The 10955-nt window shown below is 36.0% G+C and overlaps 1 pseudogene; it reads right to left on the reverse strand.

Annotated features, from left to right (window-relative positions):
• Positions 1 to 9981: 9981 nt before the first annotated feature.
• Positions 9982 to 10741, reverse strand: LOC123646165 (annotated as a pseudogene).
• Positions 10742 to 10955: the final 214 nt, after the last annotated feature.

Genomic DNA, 10955 nt, shown 5'->3' on the forward strand with positions numbered 1-10955 from the left:
ACATAAATCAGTGCCAAACAAGTGTCACTTGTTATTAGCTATTGCTTTCGGTTTCCTAATAGTGTACAATTAAGTTGTTTCTTTTAAAAAAAATTACATAAACAATGCTGCATGAACATCTTTGCCCTACATCTTCTTATATGTGGATGATTATCTTCTTAAGAAAATTCCCAGAAATGAGATTTCCAGAGCCAAAGTAATGATCCTTTTTCCTGAGTGATAAGTTTTATATTTTTCAGAATTTACTTAAATTCTATAGTGAGAATTGTGTCCTCCTGGACTACACTGGTAAATATGGATGTGTCCTATTATCTCTTTTTTTTATTATTAAATAGGAATTTGAACTTGAGGGAGAGGAAAATTAGAAAACATTCGGTGTTTTGTGACTTTTAAATTGCATCTAATTCCATCCCCTGCATGTTTTGGCATGAATACAGCAGCACTGAATCTTGACCAGGGTATCATGTTTAGAATAAGTGAATGAGATCAGTGACCTTGTACTAATGACCATGATCCTTTAGAAAGTGGTTTTTGCAACATGACCTACTAGCTTAATGGATGATATCTGAGTCTCGGGAAAAATATTTCATTGATCATCCACTTTGGCATCCAGATGTCACACTGAGATGCTTCCCAGTTCTCCTATCCATGACTTCATTGATCCTCAAGGCAGTATTTGCTGGCTGGGTTCCTGCTCCATGGCTCCCTGTCTCTGAGTCTGTGAACCATTGTTAATTTCTCTCTAGAGAAAAGAAACTTATTTTCTTCCACTCTCTGTGTTCTATCTTTGTTTTCTGCTCCTCTAAGGAAATATCTACCTTGACTCTCTGTTCTTTTCCTTAAAATTTAACATACTCTTCTCTTGAAACATTTTTCCAAATTTAATCTTTGCATGCCTTTTACTAGAATATGTTTTCATATAACAGCTCTGTTTTAGAGAGAAGCTCATTCATTCCTTTTCTTTGTATGTGTTCTAGTATATGGGAGCCTGGGAAGGTGGTAAAGTCAGGCATCCAAATTGAAAAAAAGTGGTCTTTTATTTTATTTTATTTTATTTTATTTTGAGACAGAGTCTTGCTTTGTTGCCCAGGCTAGAATGAGTGCCGTGGCGTCAGCCTAGCTCACAGCAACCTCAAACTCCTTGGCTTAAGCGATCCTACTGCCTCAGCCTCCCAAGTAGCTGGGACTACAGGCATGCGCCACTATGCCCGGTTAATTTTTTCTATATAGATTTTTAGTTGGCCAGATAATTTCTTTCTATTTTTGGTAGAGACGGGGTCTCGCTCTTGCTCAGGCTGGTCTTGAACTCCTGACCTCGAGCCATCCACCCTCCTTGGCCTCCCAGAGTGTTAGGATTACAGGCGTGAGCCACTGTGCCTGGCCAAAAAGTGGTCTTAATTCATGTTTTTATGAATTCATTCCTCACGCATGCTTCCATTCAGGTTTTTCACATGGGTATCATTCATTTGCTTAGTCATTATGCAATTATTCATGCATGGAATATTAATATATTCTACATGTCTGCATTCTGCTTTCATACATTCATCTCAGCACCCATTCATTCATGCTTTAATCATTCAATTATCGAATTCAATCATTCATTTACATAGAATTCATATATTTAGTTAGTTAGTTATTCTATTAATATATCAGTCAGTAAGGAAAAAACCAATGGCACACTCAAATTAAGATGACTCGAAGGGATTATATACAAAGGTGTGAACAGAATGTAGGAAAACCACAAGGATTAGTGCAGCCCTCTAGAGCCAGCACTGTTACCACTTCTGTGTCTGAAAGGGCAAAGGGAGGGATAAACTGAGACCTTTTATTGAGGGATGCAGTAAGCCCCGATATCCTGGATGGGAGGGAGTCCGGGCATAAATATTATGATCTAGTTCTCCTTCTGCTTGCAGATCTCCTCCTCCCCTCCAATACTGTCTGAATGGAATGGAAAGTCAGTGTGCGAGAGAGGAGATAGACGCAGTCCACCCCGATTTGCCTTCTGGGGCACAGAGCAGGAAGAAGGTGGGTAGAAAGTGTATCCATACAGGCAAAAGAAAGATATCCCACATACCCTCTGAGGTTCCGAGGCTGGCCAGCACTGCATCTTGCCTTGCTTTCCTACTAGTGGGAAAGGACCAGCAGAAATGGGCAGGGAAATCCTGTCCAGGAAACTATTTTTGCAACAGAAAGCCACATAAATGGAGTCAGCCTGGATATCCATGAATCTTTGGATTATGTTCCTTTGGGAAAACCTTTTGGCTTCCTCCACTACCTCCATCCAAGAAGGGTATTCTCTTCTATGACAATATTTTAACAATATATTGGGTCTGGATGACTGCACTACATACCTCGAGGACACAGACTGTGTCTTACTTGTCTTATGTCCCCAGAGTACAGCCAGGGCAAGGCACAGGATAAATGCGGAATGAAAGGATGAATGAATGTATGAATGCTTGAATGAGAGGGTGCTAAGGAGTTTAGAGAGGTAATATTATAGAATCTTGAATTTCTTTCACTATCCCACAAGGTGGCAGCAATTACCATGGTCCAATTTTCTTACTGTGGAATTCAGATACACTTCATTGACGGTCTTATGAATAGAATACATCTATTTTCAAAATTATTATATCAAAGACAAGATAATGTACTGAAGAAAAGAAAGAGAAAAATTAAATAGCTACTGTCACTAATATATAAATAGATATAATATACAAATAGGTATAATAGATATGGCACTGTAATTTTACTTAAACCATTTATAAACGTGTTACTAACACTTCATTAAAGAAATAAAATTTTCTCTCTGTGCAAATTTTAGATAAACAAATTAATTATATCTGCCCAGTGTGGTGTTTATGTTTTCTGCTTACCCAAAATCACTTGTTGAGCTCTTTTCATACACCTGGCCCTATTTCTTGACCTCAAAGTTAAAAAGTTTCCCAGGTTCTAGTTTCTCATGTGTCTTGCTTCTTTTCTGTCTTCTCTCTAACCACTTCAACCTGTGCAGAGACCATACACTGTGCTTCTTACAGTGGGCTGTGAATGCCCGAATTCATTGCTGTCTCAGGTCATATTAACTTCTGAAAAAGAGCAACATTAAAGAAAAAATTGTTACTAAGTGTTCTTTACAAGCTCAGGCATGATAGTGTCCCAGTGAGGTCAATAATATCTTAATTTACTTGAAAGTACTTACAGTTCCTGTATGTCTTAGAAATTAAGAGCATAGTTTCTTCATTGAAAGACTTTTTTTTGACTTGCAGAAATCTCTTGCTTAGATTTTTATTACCTTTGCACTGCTGCAAGGATTGCCAAAACTTGTCTTAAAATTCACCAACAATTCTAGATTTAGCATAAATATAGTCCATAGCTTTAAACAAAGCCATGTCCAGGAGATTAAGAAAAATAATGCCAAACAAAAGGAGACTTTTTATAATCAAGAGGTCACTACAGAAGAAGCTATGGGGGTGACTGGCTGGACCACAACCAAATTCTTGAGATTAGATATCTGCCTTAGTAACAGATGAGAACAAGAAGGGACAAAAAGAATAGGAAGAGAACAGAGAAAAGAATGAGGTATGTACACAATTGCTTTGGTGCACACTGGCCCTTCAGCAATGAAGTCAGTCACTAAGAGGTTGTTTCTCTCAAATCTCCCAGGCTTTGCTCAGCTGCTAAAGGAGAATTTACATTCATTCCATACCTACCATATCCCAGGAACTGTATTAACCTTTTTTATATTACATCATGTAAGCGTTACAACAGCTGTAGGTCAAAGTACAAATTTCAAAAAGTTAAAAACATAATTCTCTTACAAAAATAGAATGAACATGTCAAAAATGTACTCAACTCATTAATAAATGAAAGAAATAGTAAAATGGCAAAGTTGGTACCCAAGAGCATTTGAGGAACAAGGACTTATGTAGCCCATCAGGAAAGAAATTTAAAAAAAACAAAAGAATGTTAATGTCCTACAAATAAAATTATAACCTTTGGTATTATTTTTTTCTACTGGATAGAAATCTACAAGTTAACGTGTAACTTCACAATGGGGTTCTGATCCAATAGCAAATAGGAAAATCAAACAAAGGTACAATCAAACAATGCTTGAGCAGATTTGTTAAATAATGACCCAGAATGACATTGAAAGGACACGAAGTCATCCTTTTTATTTCTTATAATTTCTTGTTTAACCTCCAGACTTTTCCTCTGTAGACTGAGTTCTATGGGGTCAGTGGCTGGTTGTGTCTGTCTTTTCTTCATTCTGGAAAACATGTAAACATACAATGTGCAGTGACTGGCACTTAGTATGCAGTGAATAAATGTTTGTTTAGCTGAATTGAATTGAGTCTTGGAAAGGTTAATAACTTGCATAAAATCAAACAGTAGGTAAGTGGCAGATTCCCTGAGATTTCTTATAACCTCTCAATAGGTAGGTATATTAGTTTTCTAGGGCTGCTATAATAAATTATCACAGACTGGGTACCTTAAAACAATAGAAATCCATTCCTTCACAGTTCGGATTTCTAGCTAGAGGGCTGAAATCAAGGTTGTTGGTAGGGCCATTATCCCTCTGAAAAAGCTCAGGAGAAGAATCTTTCCTTGCCTCTTCTAGCTTCTGGTGGTTGCATGCAATCCTTGGTCTTCCCCAGCTTGCAGCTGCCTCATTCCACTTTCTACCTCAGTCTTCACAAGGCTGTCTTCTCTCTATGTGTGTTTGTGTCTCTGTAAAGGCCCTGTCTCCAAATAAGGTCACAATCCCAGTCCTGGGCATTAGGACTTGAACGTATTTTGAGACATATTCTGAACATATCACAATGCAGTAGGAGGCTTTGGAGTCAAGAGGTCTTGGGCTGAATTCCTTTAGACCATTTAGTCAGACAAAGATCTCCAGCCTTGTCTGCAGGCTTTCTGCTTCCCCAGGTGCTGAGGAAATCTCCTGTTCTTAGCCAGGTGGAATTCCAGGAGCCTCAGGCGCTTATCATCATTATTTTTCATCACCTTGTTTTGATCTTCTAGCTGTCATTCTAATAATAAATTCCTTTCATGTTCTCTGAAATAAAATCCCAAGTTCTAGTAAATGGGTCTTTTATCTTTTCCCTGTCGTGCCTGAGGTTTTGCTACCTGCCCAGGAAGCCAGCTTTTTGGGGACCTGGTCTGTGCCCTGCTCTCATCAGGGTACCCTGTTGCCATCGGTGCCAGGTGAGCAACATGAGTTGCTAGAGGACAGGGAGGGAGCAGGCACACTCCACTCCGACTGGGACAGAGAAAACCCAGGCCTGCTCCTTTCTGCAGTTGGCCTGGTATTCACCAGATGTGGTCGACAGATTTCTAATCCAGGTGGATGTCAGCGATCCCATCAAGGTGCCAGAGTGGCCTTTTGGGGTTTGGGGGAAGCAGCAGTTCTCAGCACCTGGTGGCTGTTGGGAGTAGTAGTCTTCCAGTTTTTAGTTTAAAAAACCTTCCGAATTAATATTGAAAAACTATGAGCTGCCTCATACATTTTAAAGTTAGCATCTAAAGTTTTTCATCTTAAGTTTAAATAATTACAAAAGATTTAACTTTTGACATTTTGTAATCTATTAACATTTTAAAATAAAACTGTTCCACCCTCTTTTAAGAGTGTCCAGTGGAATCTAAAAACTATTATGATTTGATATCCACTACCATATCTTTACATATTCATGAACAAGTTCTTTAAAAATGGCAGGATTCTTTGCATATTTCTTTTTTCTCCTTGAGCTCACATTTCCATTTTAATTCTTCCACACAATTTAACCTTTATGTAGTATATTTTTAAGCATGAAGGTCTTTTATTGTTTACTCTGTCCTTTCAGACAAAAAAAGTTTAGAAAATCAAGTTTTAAAATTGTCTTCCTGACCGTAATGCAAGGTTCTGAAGGTTAACAAATATTTCTTTTGAGTTGAGTCACTAACTATAACCATTATAGGTACATAATCAAAATAACACAAAATAATAAATTTTGACAAATGATTAGTAAATACAAAATGTAAAAATTTATTGCAAATCCAATCCCTAATGAAATACTTGTTCTCCACCCAGGCCCCTAATTAGTTTATATGTCTATGAATGATTATTACTTATTGCTGGAATAAGACAGAGTTTTTTGTTAATTCTATTACTCTCTTTCACTTTTATAGATAAAGATGCTAAAAATATGATTCATATAAATAAGTAGCAAAAAATGGAAGTGGTTATGTAATAATCATATCACTTAATCCTTTGAACTTCTGAATTATATGCCAAAAACTATTGACAAATAATTATTTAAACTTACCTATTACCTGACAATTTAACTAGGTCCTTTTTCAAATTAATGAAATACATGAATTGGAAACCACATGACTTGTGAAATGATTTGTTGTCCAGTCATCACAATGCATTGATTTTCTGAAATTTCTGGGAAATATAATGAAAAAGCTTTACCAAGACTTAATAAATGATTATTAATTATACCTATTACTCTTTCACTTGGAGATACCCTGATTGACTCAATATACCCAGAGAGGACTGGGAAAGTTGGAATATTGTTTATTTCCTATATGTTTGCCAATATGATATGTTTTATAAAATGCTTTTATCTTATCACACCATTTAAACATATTTTCATCTAAATGCTGGCACTGAAAATTGTCTTCATTCAGATAGTGGAGGGGTCTAACTGGCAAAGCAGTCATTTTTTACAGTCCCATCAGCCACAGTAAGACTCACTGTGTATCAGAAAAAGTCTGATCTCATATTTCAATTTAAATATATATGTCATGCATTTCAAAGAATAGTATTAAAACTACTTGGAAAAAGGTTATAGGACACATTTTATAAGATAGATTACTAAAAGTAGTCAAGATTTAAATGATGTAGATCTTACATAATTAATTCATTAATGTTATAACAAGTTATGAAAAGGTGATAAATCAAAATGCTATTTCTCATTACTTAATTTATAATGATGTAGTGTAATTTGTAGTTTAAAATATTACTTATTTATGAGAAAGTATGATAAAAAGTATGCTTAGATGTTGGTGTTCAGCTTTTGGGATCAACTAAATAAGAATAATATATATAATTAAAATTTACTCTATTAATTTTGTTAGACTTCATCATCAAGCTTTTAAAAACATCTGTGTATTTAAAGAAAATAAATTAAGTGGTACTATTAAAAATAATCTTCCAGCTAGCATACCCTTTTTAAAAAAATAAATAGAAAATACTCATTTTATTAAAAAGACACCTGTACTCAAATGTTTATCACAGCACAATTCACAACTGCAAAGATGTAGAATCAACATAAGTGTCCATCATTTTACAAGTAGATACAGAAAATGTGGTGTATATATACCATGGAGTACTACTCAGCATAAGAAGGAATGAAATAATGTTGTTTGCAGCAACTTGGATAATGGAGACCATTGTCCTAAGTGAAGTATCTCAGGAATGGAAAGCCAAATGCCGTATGATCTCACTAATAAGTGGGAGCTAAACGATCGGTGCACAGGGGCACAAAGCAATATAAAGGACATGAGGAACCAAAAGGTGGGAGGGTGAGGGGTAAAAACTTACCTATTGGGTACAATGAACACTATTCTGACGACAGGCACACCAAAGGCCTTCACTTAAGCGTTATACGAGGAGTCCACATAAAAAAAACACCTGTACTCCTATAATATTTTGAAGAAAAAAAAAGAAACAGAAGCTACTAAATATTTAATAAGATGAAATAGATCAGGGTTATTGTAATTGCAGTAAATATTTCATTATATGATTTGATAAAAATAGATTATAACCCTATATTGAATAACACACATTAATTCTAAAAAAACTTTGTAAAGCTGTATAAATAATTTTTCTTCAATAAATCTTGAAAACTTGATAGTTCAAGAACACATTTCAGTTACATTAAGAGTCAGGGTGGGACAAAGGCAATATACATAACCTAAACATTTGTACCCCCGTAATATGCTGAAATAAAAAAAAAATTAAAAAAAAAGAGTCAGTTGCTAATTGTGGTAGACAGTGTCTAAGGTGACCCTACAGGACCACAGGATCCTTGCCACCTGGAGTTCATGCCTTTGTGCAATCCCTTGCCTTTGGTCCTAATCAACAGAATATAGCAAAGGTAATGGCAAGTTATTCTGTGATTACATCATGTTATATAAGACTCTATCTTACTAGGAAACTCACCTGTCCTTGCTGGTTTGAAGTAATTGGCCATGTTGAGGAAGCCTATGTGGCAAGGAACTGCCGATGGCCTTTGAGTTGTCAGTGGCCTCTAGGAGCAGATCGTGGTCTCAAGGACCTGAGGGCTCCCACCAGCAGACAGCCAGCAAGCAGCCAAGGCCCTCTGCCCTACAACTGCCAGAGAATAATCCTGCCTATAACCTGAGTGAAATTGGGAGTGGATCCTTCAGTCAAATCTCCAAATGAGAATGCAGCCCAACTGACACTTTGATTGCAACCTTGTGAGACCCCAAGCAGAAGACTTGGCTCAACTGTGGCCAGACTCCTGACCCACAGAAACTATGAAATAATAAATGCATGCTGTTTTAAGCTTTTACATTTGTAGTAATTTGTTGTGTAGCAATCGATAAGTAATATTCTAATTTATTCAGCTTTGGCATTTTTGAAGTGCTTTTCTTTGTAAATAATTACAAATCCTAGAAATGAACCTTGAAAAGAATTGCTTATGTTTAAATATGTGGGAAGGGACTTTTATTTTTTTATTAAAAAAACATGTAACATACTTCATTGATTCTTTTTTGCTTTGTTTTCATGGGACTCTTCTGGAGTAATACCTTTTCTTTATTTATTGTTTTTGATCAGCAGACAGAAGTTGGAAGAGGCAAAGATTTTAAATGAGAATTTTCATTATTCCCACTACCCCACACCATGTAGTAGAATTCCTGGGTCAAAATACTCTGTTTACAGCACAGTTCTTTATTCTTAACCAAAATGAATATGTAACTGGAAAGGACAAGAAGCTCTAAGTGTTTATTATGTCTTGATTAATCATTAAAGGAGTCTATCCCTTTGTTTAGTGCCCTGGAGACTTTTACACTCAGAAATGCTCCATTGAAAGACTTGGGATGGATGAGATGTATGCCTTTATTTTGAAAAGTAGAAGAATAGCTGATGTGAACACAGGTATACTCTCTAGCATGTCAGTTTTGGGAAGGAGTTCCTCTGGAAGGTAAGGATCTGAAAATTGATTGCCTTTACATTTTCCTTGCTGGCATACCCCTTAGAAAATTTTAGAACTAGATGGTTAATCAGAGACATTTCTAACAATTCAAGGATGTTAAATTTAGAAAGAAGACAGGGATATCTATTACCTTTGCTATTCTTAAACATCCTCTTGAATGTTCTAGTCAATGCTGTAAAAGAAAAAAAAGAAATATAAAATATGCTATCATAAAGGAAATAGCAAATTTATCATTATTTGCAGATGAGATAATCTAGACATATACCTACATATACCTAGTTGATAAACCCAGGATTATCAATTTAAAAACTTAGCAGACCAATGATAGATTTTTTTTTAAAAATCAGGATATAGAGCCTGGCCATATGGACTGACTGGAAGCTATAGATAGGCCAGCAGTAATAAATATAACTAATACTCAAAGCAGGCATAACATTAATGCAAAACTTGATAAAGTTTAGGAGGACAACAACAGCAACACATTCACATATAGACCCATCTCATTTACACAATAGCTTTTCTTTAGCTATAATTGGTAAGAAAACTTAGTGGGGGGGAAAACTCTATTCACAATAACAACCTATAAAACACCTAGAAATAAACTTACTAAGGAATATCTAAGTTGCAAATATATTAAATTTAAAAGAAGAATAATTTGAGAAATATATCATATTCCTATACAGGCACATTCAATATTTTATTTTTTTCTTTCAATTTGAAAGCAGTCACTGTTTATTAACTGACCAGATTACAAAAATAATCATGGTAGACACCTTAGTTCATCCTTCTGGATAAGCCTGTTGATCTGGTCTTGCCTGTTGCCAGAACTTCTACCTTTTATAAATGAGTTGTCTTTTTCTTCATTCTACCTCATGGAGAAGATAACTTGAAGGATCACAGGAAGTTATTTGCCTCTTTGAAGTGTTTTCCAACAGTACAGATCCCATGAATCAGCTCTGCCATGCAGATGCTGCCATATTTACCAAGAGATTGACCAGTAAAGAGTGTTATCTATCAAGGTAATTTGCTTCTTATTAATTTTGCCATAATCGTGCTTATAGATACATTCATTTACTGACTTCAGGCTTGGGTACCCCCATGCAATATATGATTCCACAATCTTCAGTATGTTACATGAAGTCTTTTTGAGCTTAACAAAGGTTTCTCTGAAGATCTGGAGAAGGCAAAGGAGCTGCCACACCTTTTGGACCTTTGGGCTCACACCATTGATACTTCTGATCCTAACGGCAAATGCCAATGTGGGCTCTGCAGGTACATAGAAGTTGCCAGCTTTTCTTGCCATCCAGCCATTCAAATTTCAGTTCTGTACATCTGCCTGTATTCCTTGTGCTAGTACTTAGCTTTTTCATAGATAAGCTTCTTCCTTGCCTTTTGAAGTATCTTTTGAACAAACTTCTTTCTCAGGTGCTTAATCTCCACCTTTTTGAAATTCTTTTGCTTTTTTTTAGGGTTTCTGGCACAGCAGGAACCTTCTTTTTCTTCTCTTCAACACCCTCCATGGTTCCAGCTAGAAAAGAGAAAAAGCAATATTTTAAATATAACCATTCTCCCAAGTAAATTCAATCCTGATCCAAACCTCAACAAGAGTCTTGGGGGTGAGGGGAGTGTGGTTAAGAGGGATAAAAATGGATTCTAAAGTTCCTCTGGGAAAACAATTAAAAGCACCATGAATATTTTGAAGATGAAGATTAATGGTGGGTGATGTATCCTATA

The sequence above is a fragment of the Lemur catta genome, chromosome 1, assembly GCF_020740605.2.
Source record: "Lemur catta isolate mLemCat1 chromosome 1, mLemCat1.pri, whole genome shotgun sequence".
NCBI classification, from domain to species: Eukaryota; Metazoa; Chordata; class Mammalia; order Primates; family Lemuridae; genus Lemur; species Lemur catta.